We start from the raw sequence: 12,441 nt of genomic DNA, 5'->3' as shown, positions 1-12,441 counted from the left end.
TGTCTGTGTAACTCTGTGCAGGGATGCCTATGTCCTTCATGTCTAATGCATCTATGTCATGATGTCAGTTGTGGCATCATCAGTGTTCTTCGAGGTTGCAGTCAGTCAACTTTTTCAATTGATGGCATCTGTATCACTTCAATACTTTCATCCGGATATGGTCTGAACGGTTGTCTGAGTGAGTAGCGCTTCTCACACCTGCGATTCATCAGTGATGGGGAGGAAGGGCACTGAAGGGATGTACATCTCTCGTTTCTTTCGCCGGGCTGAGAGCAGAATGCGTGTAACGAGGGCCATGTTTGGGTCTCCCACTACAATCCACCCACTGGTTGACAAGTCGACCACACTTCCTTGACAACCGTCTCTATTCCCGTGTAACCTTGGGATTCACACTTTTGCCACTCCTCCCAGATGTCCATGATATTTCACTTGCTCGTCTAAGCTCCAGGTCATATAACAGTAATCTCCATCGGGTTCTCACTACACCCATCTTCCCCAATAGTTGTGTGGATCTAGGGAAAAGGAGAACCTTGTATCTGGCCGGAACAGAGAACACTGCTCTAGGAGTGATTGCAAGATGTTGAGAGTCTGTGTTTCTCCATCTATTTTTGTCTCTACATCCAATAATATTTTCATCCCTATTGTCCTTTTGGTAGTCTTCTTGCATTGCGCTATAGCTACTCTAATAATGCAGAAGGCAAATAATACTTGCACTAAGGCTGCTACCAACATTTTCAGTCCACTAGCCATCCATGATGGTATGCAGGAAAATATGCATGTCAGCCAATCTTCATCTTCTTCTATTGGGTTTGTCACTGCCTCCATTTTAGCATGCATGTCTGATAGTTTTATGATTGCCTCTGTTAATGTCCATTCTCTCCACCGTGGGAAGACACACACATGCAGCAGGAAGGCCTGAGTTTGGTGCAAACACCTCTTCCATATCTTTGAGGAGATCCAGAACATATCTGTTCTGTAAAATAGTCAATCCGACAGCTCTCAACTCTTCTTTGATAGTGTTGAACCCCTTGACGGTGGATTCTATTGTCTGCAACAATTCCCATCTGGTGATCTGTAGCCATTTGGCATTCACGTTGACCTGAACTCCTGGAATAACTGATGCAAAGAACGTCTCTGTCCTGCTGAACAATCTGTTCTGGTGGTATCACGTATAGTGCATCTTCCATCCATGTCAACACATAGTTTCCTCTTTTTACTTTTATTAGCTCCACAGATCTTTTCCACCTTTGGTGGGTGTTCATTTTGGGGAATCCATCTACTTGTATGTATTTTCGAGGCACTACCAGGGCTTGTGTGTTCAGTTGCACCAGAGAGCATATCCCTCCCCAGTTTGATGGGAGTTGCATGTATGCCTTGGACCTGCATGCCCAGTAGTGATCTATTAGCACTGTACTACTGACCCTAATGCCTGGTACTTTGATATCCATTTGCATCACCTAGTTTCTCCAACCCTTACTGGATCGTCATTCTGGAAGCATAATTAAGCATTCTCAAGTGGTTTGATTGGCATGGGACTTGTTTCATTCTCCACCCAAGTGATCAGTTTTTCACTTTCTGCCCATTCCTTGAGGCAATCGTCATTTACTTTGTGCACCACTTCTACTGGACTTGTCAGGAGTGAATGTGCTTTGCACCTACCATCCCTTCCTTCGATCCTTCTCCTCTGAATATTTGTCTGTATACTAGTAGCTGATGTCTTTCCCAGCATCCTGGCAACCCTCCTATCTCTCTTTGTCCTGTCTTTGTCTTTGGGCATTGCAACTCCTTTTGTGTCACTATTCTGGTGTCTCCTTTGTTTGAGCCATCAGAAACGTACTCTATTGTCTTGTCAGTGCTCCAGTAGTCATCTATCATTTCCCGAGTCTTGATATAGCTATCTTCATAGGAGAACATCTTCTGTGACATCCAACTTAGTGTAGCCCATCTTCCTTGGAATCAGCCTCTTGCTGTGCAGAGCGATAGGTGCATGCGGCATTGTGCTCTGGCTGTTGGAATTTCTGTTGCTATGAATGTTCTGGATGTACTCATGGCATAAGGGGATGCGAGAGCACACATAGCAGCTCTCCCACCTTGGTCATGTGCTGATACCACACGTTGTTAGATACGTGGCTGAATCAGCTATGCATGCATTTACGTGTTCAAAATCTATATCAGTGCTCTGCCTGAATAATTTTACTTCTCCGGCAGCGCTGGTCACCCGCCCAGATATGGCTTTGGTAAGAGCAGGAATAGGGGTTGTGTTAACAGGTACCAAGCATGTGCATGAGACAGTACAACCTTTTGTAATGCAAAGAGGGTAAAGAGGTATAGTCAGCAGAAAGTAAAGAATATCAACACAATGGATCTCACCACAACTTCCATTCTCTGTAATGCTGCCTGCCTTCTATATTCTCCATAGAGTTCACAGAACCACTTGAAAAAGCCTTTGAGATGCATTGTTATTACTTTGTTGTGTTAGTCAAGCTCTCCTGTGGTAGTACTGAGCCAAACAGTCCCTTCCAAACAAATCACACTTTGGCGCTACTGAGAAATACAATAACAGGTGTGTCGCCTGAAGTTAATATTGGGTAGCTATGTGCCATGTAAAGAAGGAAAAACATAAAAGAACACCTTAGGTGTTATCATTTGTCCAGATGACGCTACAAGTTTTCAAAAGTGTGTCTCAAAGTTTGTGCAGGGATAGAATTGCCAGAATCAGTCCAAACATTCATGATGATTACCTACTGTAAGAAAAGTGTGTTTAATCTAACTTTTCATTTTGTTCTTGCCTGGCTCTAGTCTTTGATTGTTTTTGAATTTGCTGCAGTTTTTCTTCTTGATATTCTTCTTGCGTCAAATCATCTACATGTTGCGCTGAGGAGGTCGCACCTCTGCAGGGCTTGACGTCTCCAAAAATCTGTCTCAAAATTGAAGCAGGCATTTGCACTGCTAGTAGACATGTGGTCAACAAGTCTGCTGCATTATGCATGTCACTCAAACATAAATGTGAAATGTTCAGAACCTTGCATGCAAAATATGCCAACAGGTTCTCTGTTTGGGTGAATACCTCTGCCATGCTATCTCCTGCCCAGACAGCGTCATGGTTTCTTGAGCTCGTACCTCACATATTCTCAATGCTTTATGAATCCAGTTCTCTGTGCCTGTTGTGGCTGATGTGTTGGTGCCGGCGTTGGGCGGCTTCTGGACATCATTTCTCATCATCAGACGACTCACATTGGTCGACTGCGCAGATATGACACCTTGCTGTAGTATGCTGCTTAACCCTCCCAAACTGAGTCCATTTAGTATCACAATTACACCAGCCATGTATAGGTTCTACAAGGCAAACACAGAAAAGACATTTGTCTGCTGACACATAGGGCCTCATTACACGGATGGCGGAGAACCATGGCGCTATTAGCGCCATGGTTCATGCCGGTGAAATACCGGCACCGCCTTGGCGGAAAGGGGAATCACCGCCCCATTCCAAGGTTGGCGGGGCGGTAATTCCCCCTTCCACCATTGCCCTTCCCCATTCCCATTTTTGCCCCATAGGGCATAATGGGAATGGGGAAGGCGCTAATTACGGTACCGCAAATTGCGGTACCGTAATTAGCTCCCTGGGTCCCTTTGCGGGTTGGTTTTTAACGCCTGCAAAAAGCTGGCGTTAAAACCCCCAACCCGCAAAGGGACCTCGTAGTAAGGCGGTAAGGATTTACCGGTACCGGTATTTTACCGGTACCGGTAAATCCTTACCGCCATCCGTGTAATGAGGCCCATAGTCCCATTTATCTTTGCCGGGCTCCATTACCAAAACTACTTGGTCCTTGCCTGATAGTATGACATCTGCGGATACCGGCGGGCTACTTGATTTTTCTACCCACACCTGCACACTTGGTGCCATGCTGACTGATGAGCCAAAACCATGATCCCCATGAGTAGTTAACACCGTAGGGGGCTCCCCCTTTCTGATTATGGACAATTTAACAGGTATGCCAATCAGTTGGGCTATCCTGTCTCTCTTATGTATAGATAGCACTTGGTCTCCGCTGTTTATTAAAATGACTTTAATTTATCCTTGGTAATCAGCATCTATTACTCCTCCCAGTACTTGGATGCTGTTTAATGCTAATCCAAATATAGGGGCAATCAATCCCATGTGTTTTTTCTGAAATCTGTACTCCAATCCCAGTTCCAATTACTATTATACCTCTTGGTTCTAACCTGATCTTATGATGAGAATGCAAGTCTACCCCTGCAGACTCTGGGGTTACACGGTATGGAGCTAAAGCACCTGGAATTATCTCCCAGTATAACTGAGTCTCTTAAACTGAATTTGGTTACATTTGAAATGCGGGTGTTACCATTCACATCAAGAGTGTCTCATTCTCAGGCAAAGGTCAATTATTAAAAATCTGCACAGCATCAAAAAAAGGATCATGCCAGCCTGCCAGGCTGCCATTGCCTGATTTGTGCTATTGTTCTTTCAACAAATCATTGAATCGCTCAATGAAACCCTCCGCTTCGAGGGTACATGCTACATGATAGAAGCACTCAATGTTCTTTTCCTGACAATTTTCCTGAATCATCTTGCCTCTAATGTGTGAGCCATTGTCACTCTGAATTCCCTCGCTTGCCTCCTCGTGCTCTGAAACACTTGTGTAGGAGCGCAATACAAATAAAATATCAATATCAATATCCATCTTTACAATAAATTACAATGATCTATCTACAATAACGTATTCACTGCAACTGGAATGTAGTCATGAAAAATGCACACACAAAATATGTATTAACACAGACTCCCATGTAAAGGGAAGAGAAAAATTGACTATGGCTATTAATCTTGCCCATCAGCATTCAAACACAGATCCCTTGATGCCTGCAATTCTTCATCACAAGGCACTCTGCTCAAAGCATCAAATGCTTTGCTTTTCACAGAGTGCACAGACATATTTCTATTTTTCTCCCCAGTACACAGAATACAAAACCCTTGGACAATGGAGGGCAAGTATTCACACACACACCTCAGCTAGGCTGTAAAAATGGCTCTTATGCAGCCTATTCACAAAAAACATACATAAATGAATAAATGCAACAAGAATAATAAATGAATATAAGAAATCTAGATAAAATACATCACTGCTGACACATCTGCAAGGCACACCCTCATCGCGCCATCAGTCCCTGAAAAGCTCCCAAACAGTCATGCAGAAAGATTTTGGCATCAACAGGCCTGAAGCGATGTGTCCATGCTCCAGTGAAGCTTTCTGTCTGACTACTCGTGTGTCCCTCATTTTAAGCCATCGGCAAATGCATGATGGCATGTTCCAGAACTTTCTGGCTTTCCAAGTCTTTACCTATTGACAGTCCTCATGGGCCCACCAGCCGGAGTGACCCATGGTAACTCCAAGATGCAGAACTCTTCCCTTTCTCAAGAAATCAGGAAAAACAACAACATAACTTCTCTTCGGCTTTAGACAATTCCATGATAACGTTGTCAAGTACCAGCTGGCACTGGATCATTCAAGCCTATGTGTGCATCTTGTTTCCAACGTGTCCTTGGAGTAATGCAGGTTAATATAAGCAATAGGCAGTGGTGAAAACATGTTTACCAGCGGAATAATATGAGAAGAGTTTGCATCAAGTGTAGCTTCCACTGAGGCCTGGAGCAAATGTCCATTATGGTTCTGGGCGCACACAACATGCACTGTACACAGGCACAATGTTTTAATCAAAAGCATTACACCATGGCCAATAATTGACATCTCCTCTTCCTGTAAAACATTCCCCTGCCAGCTGCGTTTTGAGTCACTACTCCTCTCTGCTCGTCAACATCGCCCTTTCCATTGTATACTTCGATAGCATCTTCTGCGCTAATTTTGATTCCTCCTGCTTCCTACCCTCGTGTGTCTTTCTCACTTTCTCCTGCATTAGCCGGAAAATATGTAATAGTCAGCTGAATTTTTGACTATGGCTTCCCTTCCATCCCCAGTAACTTCTTTAATCTTTAGTTGCTTCTGTACCTGCTCTGGTAGCCCGTGGCCTACTATGTGGTAGAATAACCCCACTGTTGTATGCCACAGCTCTCTTGTCTAGAGACACCAATGTTCTTGCATCTTCTGAATGTATTGAAGTGGGTCTTCGTCCTCACGCATATCTTGTGCCCTAATCGTGCTTATGTCAGATGTGTCTGGGTACTGCACTCTCAGTGCTTGCCATATGGCTGTTCTGCAGTTATTAAATGGTGCACCATCATATGCTGTGTTCTGTCCCATCACTCTGGGATACCCTGCCCATTTCCAAACATCATCATCTGTCTCCTGAAGAATGGCTGAGAGTAGACTCTTCATGTTGCCCACTACCAGTGTCGTCCCTGCCGTCACTCGTTCTAACTCATATATCAATTTCCCCGCTCCTGTGATCAACGAGGGCAACTTGCACCTCAAATAATCTTTGTCCATCTGCTGCAAGGGTATATATTGTGCTCATCCTCCACTCTTTTCTAGCAACGGGAACTGTGTCAATTCTACTCCCGTCGTAATTCCCTACATCTTTGTTGGCAGTGAACGCTCTCATCATACTTTTTTCCGTCCCATTAAGGCTCTCAGCCTCTTTTGCACATGGAGTAAATTCATCTGCACTATGCGATCTGCCTTTAGGACACTCAAGGCGTCCTTTGGCTTCTAGCTTACTTTTCTCAGTGTCTACCTCATCACCCCACAGTGTCTCTCTCTCCCTGGACTTACTTCCCTGGAGGGGTGGCATGGCCTCCTCCTTTTATCATCATTACTTTCCCCCAGGTCCTCATCTGGCACCATGGTTCCGATGCTGTAATCGCTGTCGTCTTCTTCATCTTCAAAATTATATCTCCTTAACATGCATTTCCCCTGTTGTTTCCCCATTACTCTGTCCAGTGAATTGTTCTCCCCCCTCAATTGAAACCCTGCTATCCTTCTGCTTTTTTAGGGGCAGAGGCAATATCCCTCCTGCTCTGATACAGTATCTCTATGCTTCATCGTATCCCCTCTTCCTCATCGTCATTTAGACATGTTGGTCCTGTCATGATATCTGCCACCTCCCTAAGGTGTCTCTCTCTCTACTCCTGTCTCTTTCCCATTCCCGTCTCCTATCCCTTTCTTCTTCTTCTTAGTGTCAATGCTCTTTAACAAGCCTTTTGATTTCCAATTTCCTCTTCTCTCTCTTCACTTCCAGTTTCCTCTCCTTTTCTTCCTCTGCTTTTCTCATTGCTTTTTCTTCTATCTCCTTCTGTCTTTTCCTCTCTCTTTCCTCCCTTTACTTATCTTCTGCTTTCTCTTTCTCCCTTTTCAGTCACTCTTGTTCCTCTTTCTCTTCCCCCTCTCTTCTCTTCACCTCCTCCATTATCTCTGCCCATTCTCTGTCCTCTTCATCTGTCCCCTTGCATTTATGAACTTCCTCCTCCATACGTCTATGCTCAGCTGCATTCCCTCTGTCCAATTTGAGCAGTATCTGTCCTCCTACCCACTCTTCTGGCGGGACGGTCCCTTCATTATCCCCACTACGTCACAATAGCTATTTGTTGTCGCCCACTAGTTTCACTTGTAGTCCGCTCCACTCCTTACGTTAGTCATTTATAGCCTCTATTCTCTTGTTTGCCTGCTTCGTGTCACTAACCATTTCCTTGCTGCAAAATGCAGGTGCTGCATAAATGGAATTGGTATATCCTGCCGCTGCTTTTAACTCCTCCAACTGGTAAAATCCCAGGCTGTCTGTTGTGGGGTCTGTGGTTTGAGCAGGGGGATGAGGAGCCGTGGGATCTTTGCCCCCCACATCACACTGGCTCAGCATCCACTCTTTCTTGGGTGGGTCCTCTATCCTGTCCTCAAACATTTTCCATAACTCCAATATAGCTAATCTGTTACTCCATTTTTTCCCTTTATAGGCGACATGTAAATACGTGGTCATGCATTGCAGCACATATTTGGAAAGACAATCGAACCAATTCTAAAATGACAATACAATAAATGCTCTAAAATGCTGGGACATAAAGTCCACTACTTTCCTGTACTTATTTAAAACCAATCACAATTTCATTATAACATCAGTCACACATTTCATGGTAACATAATTGCTTCCTTTTCATTGATTTCATCTTTAAAACCATGGTGACCACAAACTTGTTAAAACCATTGTCAATATGATATTAAAATACACTGGCCCTCATTACGACCCTGGCGGAAATCGAAAAACGATGGCGGAAATGCAATACCACCATCGAATAGCGCTCGGTGCGATTATGACCCGTCACCGTAAAGTACGATGCCATTAGCGACACCGTAGTGAACGCCAACGCTAACTGCACCAAGTACGCGCACGCGCGCCATGCCAAACCGTAATTACCACCATGGCGCAACGGTACGCGAATTCCGACCCTAGCGGACATGTACCTAACGCCATCAAGCATGGCGGAAAGTACCATTCCGCCATGGTGAGAAGTACGGCATCGCGAATCAACCGTAAACGGCCCTACTGAGTGCCTGTACACCACTCCCTGGCCACATTGCACAACTCCTCGTAGGTGCAATGAAGTCACACAATGCAACCAGTGAAATGTACAAGTCACCCATGCATGCCAACGAACAAATGAATCCAGGGGCTCCAAGTGCCTTGTGAGTGGGCATCCATATCTGCCATGGCACCATTGCCGCACTGATGCAGCACAGGCATGTGAAGGTCCAAGTACAGCAACATGAGCAGAAAAATGAGACAAACAAAAACAGAATAGAAATTTACTGCACCACAAAACCACCAAGGGCCATACAGCCATTAGGTCATGACTCCAAAATACATTCCAGTATTGTGGGCTGCATCCGCAATAAATGACCAGCTTCTTCTTGTGTGACGCCCTGTTCCTTCATGGTACACAGGGGCTACATTCACGTCCAAAAAGGCAACACGGAAGCGCCTAGAACCGCAGGGCCGTCCCATTAGGTAGGCACTAGTCCAGCAGAAAGGACGATATGTTGCTCCTAGCCACTAGCACTGTGTAAGGGCATGTGGCCCATTGGCGATCGTCCCATAAGATCGTAATGGTGCTCCACTGATTGACACGAAGCAGCAGGTGTCGGGAGTAAAAGCCATCTGCAGGAGTGGCGTACAGATGGCAGCGGCAAAAGGGGAGGAGATACCTGTCACCCAAATGAAATGAAAAAGAATAGTATGGCCATCAGAACTACATTTGTATAACTCACTTCAATGATCACACTAAATCCACAGCCATATGCATGCTAGCCCACTCAAAAGGATTATACCCACCCAAAAATCACTTGCGAATCACAACCATAAAAATCGAGGTGAAAACACCATTACAAACGAGTGTTTGTGTGCATGCGTCTGTGAAGACAGAATCCATTAGATGGGATTAGTAACGTGCATAGACACAAGTGCCTGAAGGGGTGTCGAGACAGGGAGGGTTCAACAAGGGCAGAAAGACGATGGTCCCACTATGGCAGCTCTGCATGACATAGCGCAGGGGAGGTGGATAGATTCCAAAAAGCCCTGTACATGGCAAACTCTCCATCAAATCATCTGTCCATGCATCCATGCATCCATACATCATTCCCTCATCCCGGTATGAAAACGCCTGATTATTTACTCACATCACATTCGAAACTTCCATGGAGTCTGTGCGTAATGCAGTCTGCAAAATCCACTGTTCTCCAGCCCGGAATTCTAGTGTTGTGAAGTAACATGTATTTGGGAACGTCCTGCCTTTTTGTCCACTACGCTATTGCGCATCCCATACTATTCATATCAATCATAGCATTCTCGCCATGGCCCCTGTCCCAAGGACATTAAACAATAGAACGTTATATTTGCAGTCAGACCTGTGGGCGTCTCCTCGCCGCTAGCTGAAAACCGAAAGCGCTGTCCTTCGAATTCCACATTTGCAACATCACGTCGAAAAGGCATCTGTGACCACTTGAAATCACAAAATCATCAATGTAGTGCGGCAGTGTGTGAAAATGGCAACTGGCTTCACTCACAAATGGGACGCCCCGCCCGTCGGTGAACCTCGGTACGGTGCTCGCCCAAAGGGGATTGCAGCTGGCACAGGTGGAATGAATCACCACAGATGGAGGCAATACAGCCTGAAAACACATAAATTGCACACCCAACCCCCTCCCACAACCACACCCACTCCAAAATGCTACCGGCAGGACTAGCGATGTTGGCCCTGGGGGACCTGATAGCACTGCAAGTACTCCAACTTCAAGAAGAAGACGAACACCAACTACTACAACAACCGGCCGCACAGAGGAGACGCAGGAGGAGGAGGAGGAGGGCAAGGCAGGGCCAGCAAGGCCCACCAGCACAGCCACTACCACCACGCAGGCAGCCCGCAATCCCACGCCTCCGAGCTCATCCGTTCAACCTCACTGATGAGCAGATCCACACCCTCTACCGTTTGGACCGGGACACCATAACCGCCATTGTGGACATGACACAGGCTGACCTTGTCAGCATGATAGATAGCCCAACCGCCATCCCACCCCTACTGAAGGTGGTGTCTGTACTCCACTTCCTGGCCACAGGCACCTACCAGCACACAGTCGGACAGTTGCATGGCATTTCACAGCCACTGTTCTCACGGACACTATTGCAAGTGCTCGATGCCCTCCTGAAGCACGCAGACGGCTACATCTCTCTACCACGCTCGGAGCAGGAAATTACGAACACAAAAGTGGGATTCCATGCACTTGGCGGCATACCGGGTTGCATTGGTGCCATCGACTGCACCCATGTGGAATTGGTCGTCCCACATGCCATGGAGGCCCAGTACCGCAACCGAAAACAATTTCATTTTCTTAATGTACAAATGGTGTGTGACTCCAACAGGATCATTACACATTGTTGTGCCCGATTTCCTGGATCAACCCATGATTCTATGGTCTTGAGGAACTCTACAATACCACGCTACATGGAGCGACACGCAGGGAACAGATCCTGGCTACTCGGTGAGTCTCATTTCATGCATGATAATGTGGGGTATGTGATGCGGCAATGACCTGGCAGGAAGGGGGGGGGGTGCGTACGTAGCAATGTCATTCCACAAACATCCTTTATTGTCCACATACAGGTGATGCCGGGTATCCACTGAAGAGATGGCTCCTTACACCACTCCGGAACCCACAGAACCAGCATGAGGAGGACTACAACCATGCCCACTCACGTACCCGTGTAGTCATAGAACAGGCATTCGGCCTACTGAAGACTCGTTTCCGCTGCCTCAGCAGGTCTGGCGGGGCACTCCTGTACCGCCATGTGAAGGTGGCAAAGATGGTCATGGCATGTGTCATGCTACACAACATGTGCGTACGTAGAAATGTGCCCATGCCCCCTGACGCAGAACTGCAAGCACCTGAAGATGGTCATGATGAGGGTGGGGATGTGGCAGCACCTCAAGGAGTCCGCGAGGCACAGGAGGGCCGTGAAATTCGTCAGAATCTCATAGATGCATGCTTCTAGCACTCACGCCTGGTGGCTGTTACATGGACACGGGACTTGTGGCACTGTGTGTGTCTGGAACATGCACAATATGGACTGTACGCCTATAAAGGCCTCGTACACAAAGATCAATGTCCACACATCTCATTGGATGATTGTGCAATGTTTATAGCATATGTGAAATTATGTTACACACCCCATCGACCCGCCACCCAAGTGAGCCCAACACCCCCCCTCCATCCTCCTACCTCCCCCCCGAACACCAGTGTCCAAAGATGCTCATTGTCAGTGGGCAGACGCTATTGCAAGCCCCCTCTCCGGGTATCAGGGGCACCCCTGCCTGTGGAGCGCAGGTTCCTCCCAGATCTACGTTGGGGCCTGCCCTGGACGGAACTTGCAACGGATGATGTCTCTGCCTGCTCACGTCCATGCATGTCCCTAAGGGTTTGTGAGAGCTCAGTGAGCACACGGCGCACAGCGGCAAGTTCAGCACATACGTCTTTGGACGTCGCATGCAGTTCCCCCCTCAGGCTCTCGGTGCTTCTCTCCATTTGTACTCTCAGGCTCTCGGTGCTTCTCTCCATTTCTGCCCTAAGCGTCTCAGTTGCTGTTTCTATGGCTGCCTTAGTACCCCCACATTCATCAGCATGGTCCTTGAGGAGCGTGGCCAGTTGCTGCTGTTGCACGATGACCTGGTCGAGGGACTGTTGCCTCTGCTGTGCCATGGCCATTTGCGGTGGTGTCACAGAGGGGCTGGTCACCTCATGTTGCCTTGCCACAGGGCTTGTGGGGGATGGCCAGTCGTCGTCTTGTGGGTGCCCCTGCGTGGTATCCTCATGGTGTACGGGATGAAACAAACAGGGGGATTGAGACAGGTCATGGATGGATCTTACTTCGACATCCCCGTCTTCTGTGTCGGAGCATGCTGCCATTAATGGAGTGTCACCTATG

General features: G+C 46.9%; 1 long non-coding RNA gene across 1 annotated transcript in view; it reads left to right on the top strand.

Moving 5' to 3' along the window:
* LOC138510139 (uncharacterized) overlaps nt 1–12,441 on the top strand; it is a 570,058-nt gene that overhangs the window by 379,230 nt on the left and 178,387 nt on the right. The window lies entirely within an intron of this gene.

This window comes from Ambystoma mexicanum, chromosome 6p (assembly GCF_040938575.1).
Source record: "Ambystoma mexicanum isolate Mex_15411 chromosome 6p, UKY_AmexF1_1, whole genome shotgun sequence".
Classification (NCBI taxonomy): Eukaryota; Metazoa; Chordata; class Amphibia; order Caudata; family Ambystomatidae; genus Ambystoma; species Ambystoma mexicanum.
Note: the sequence above shows the minus strand (reverse complement) of the source record. Positions and strands in the feature narration are given on the sequence as shown.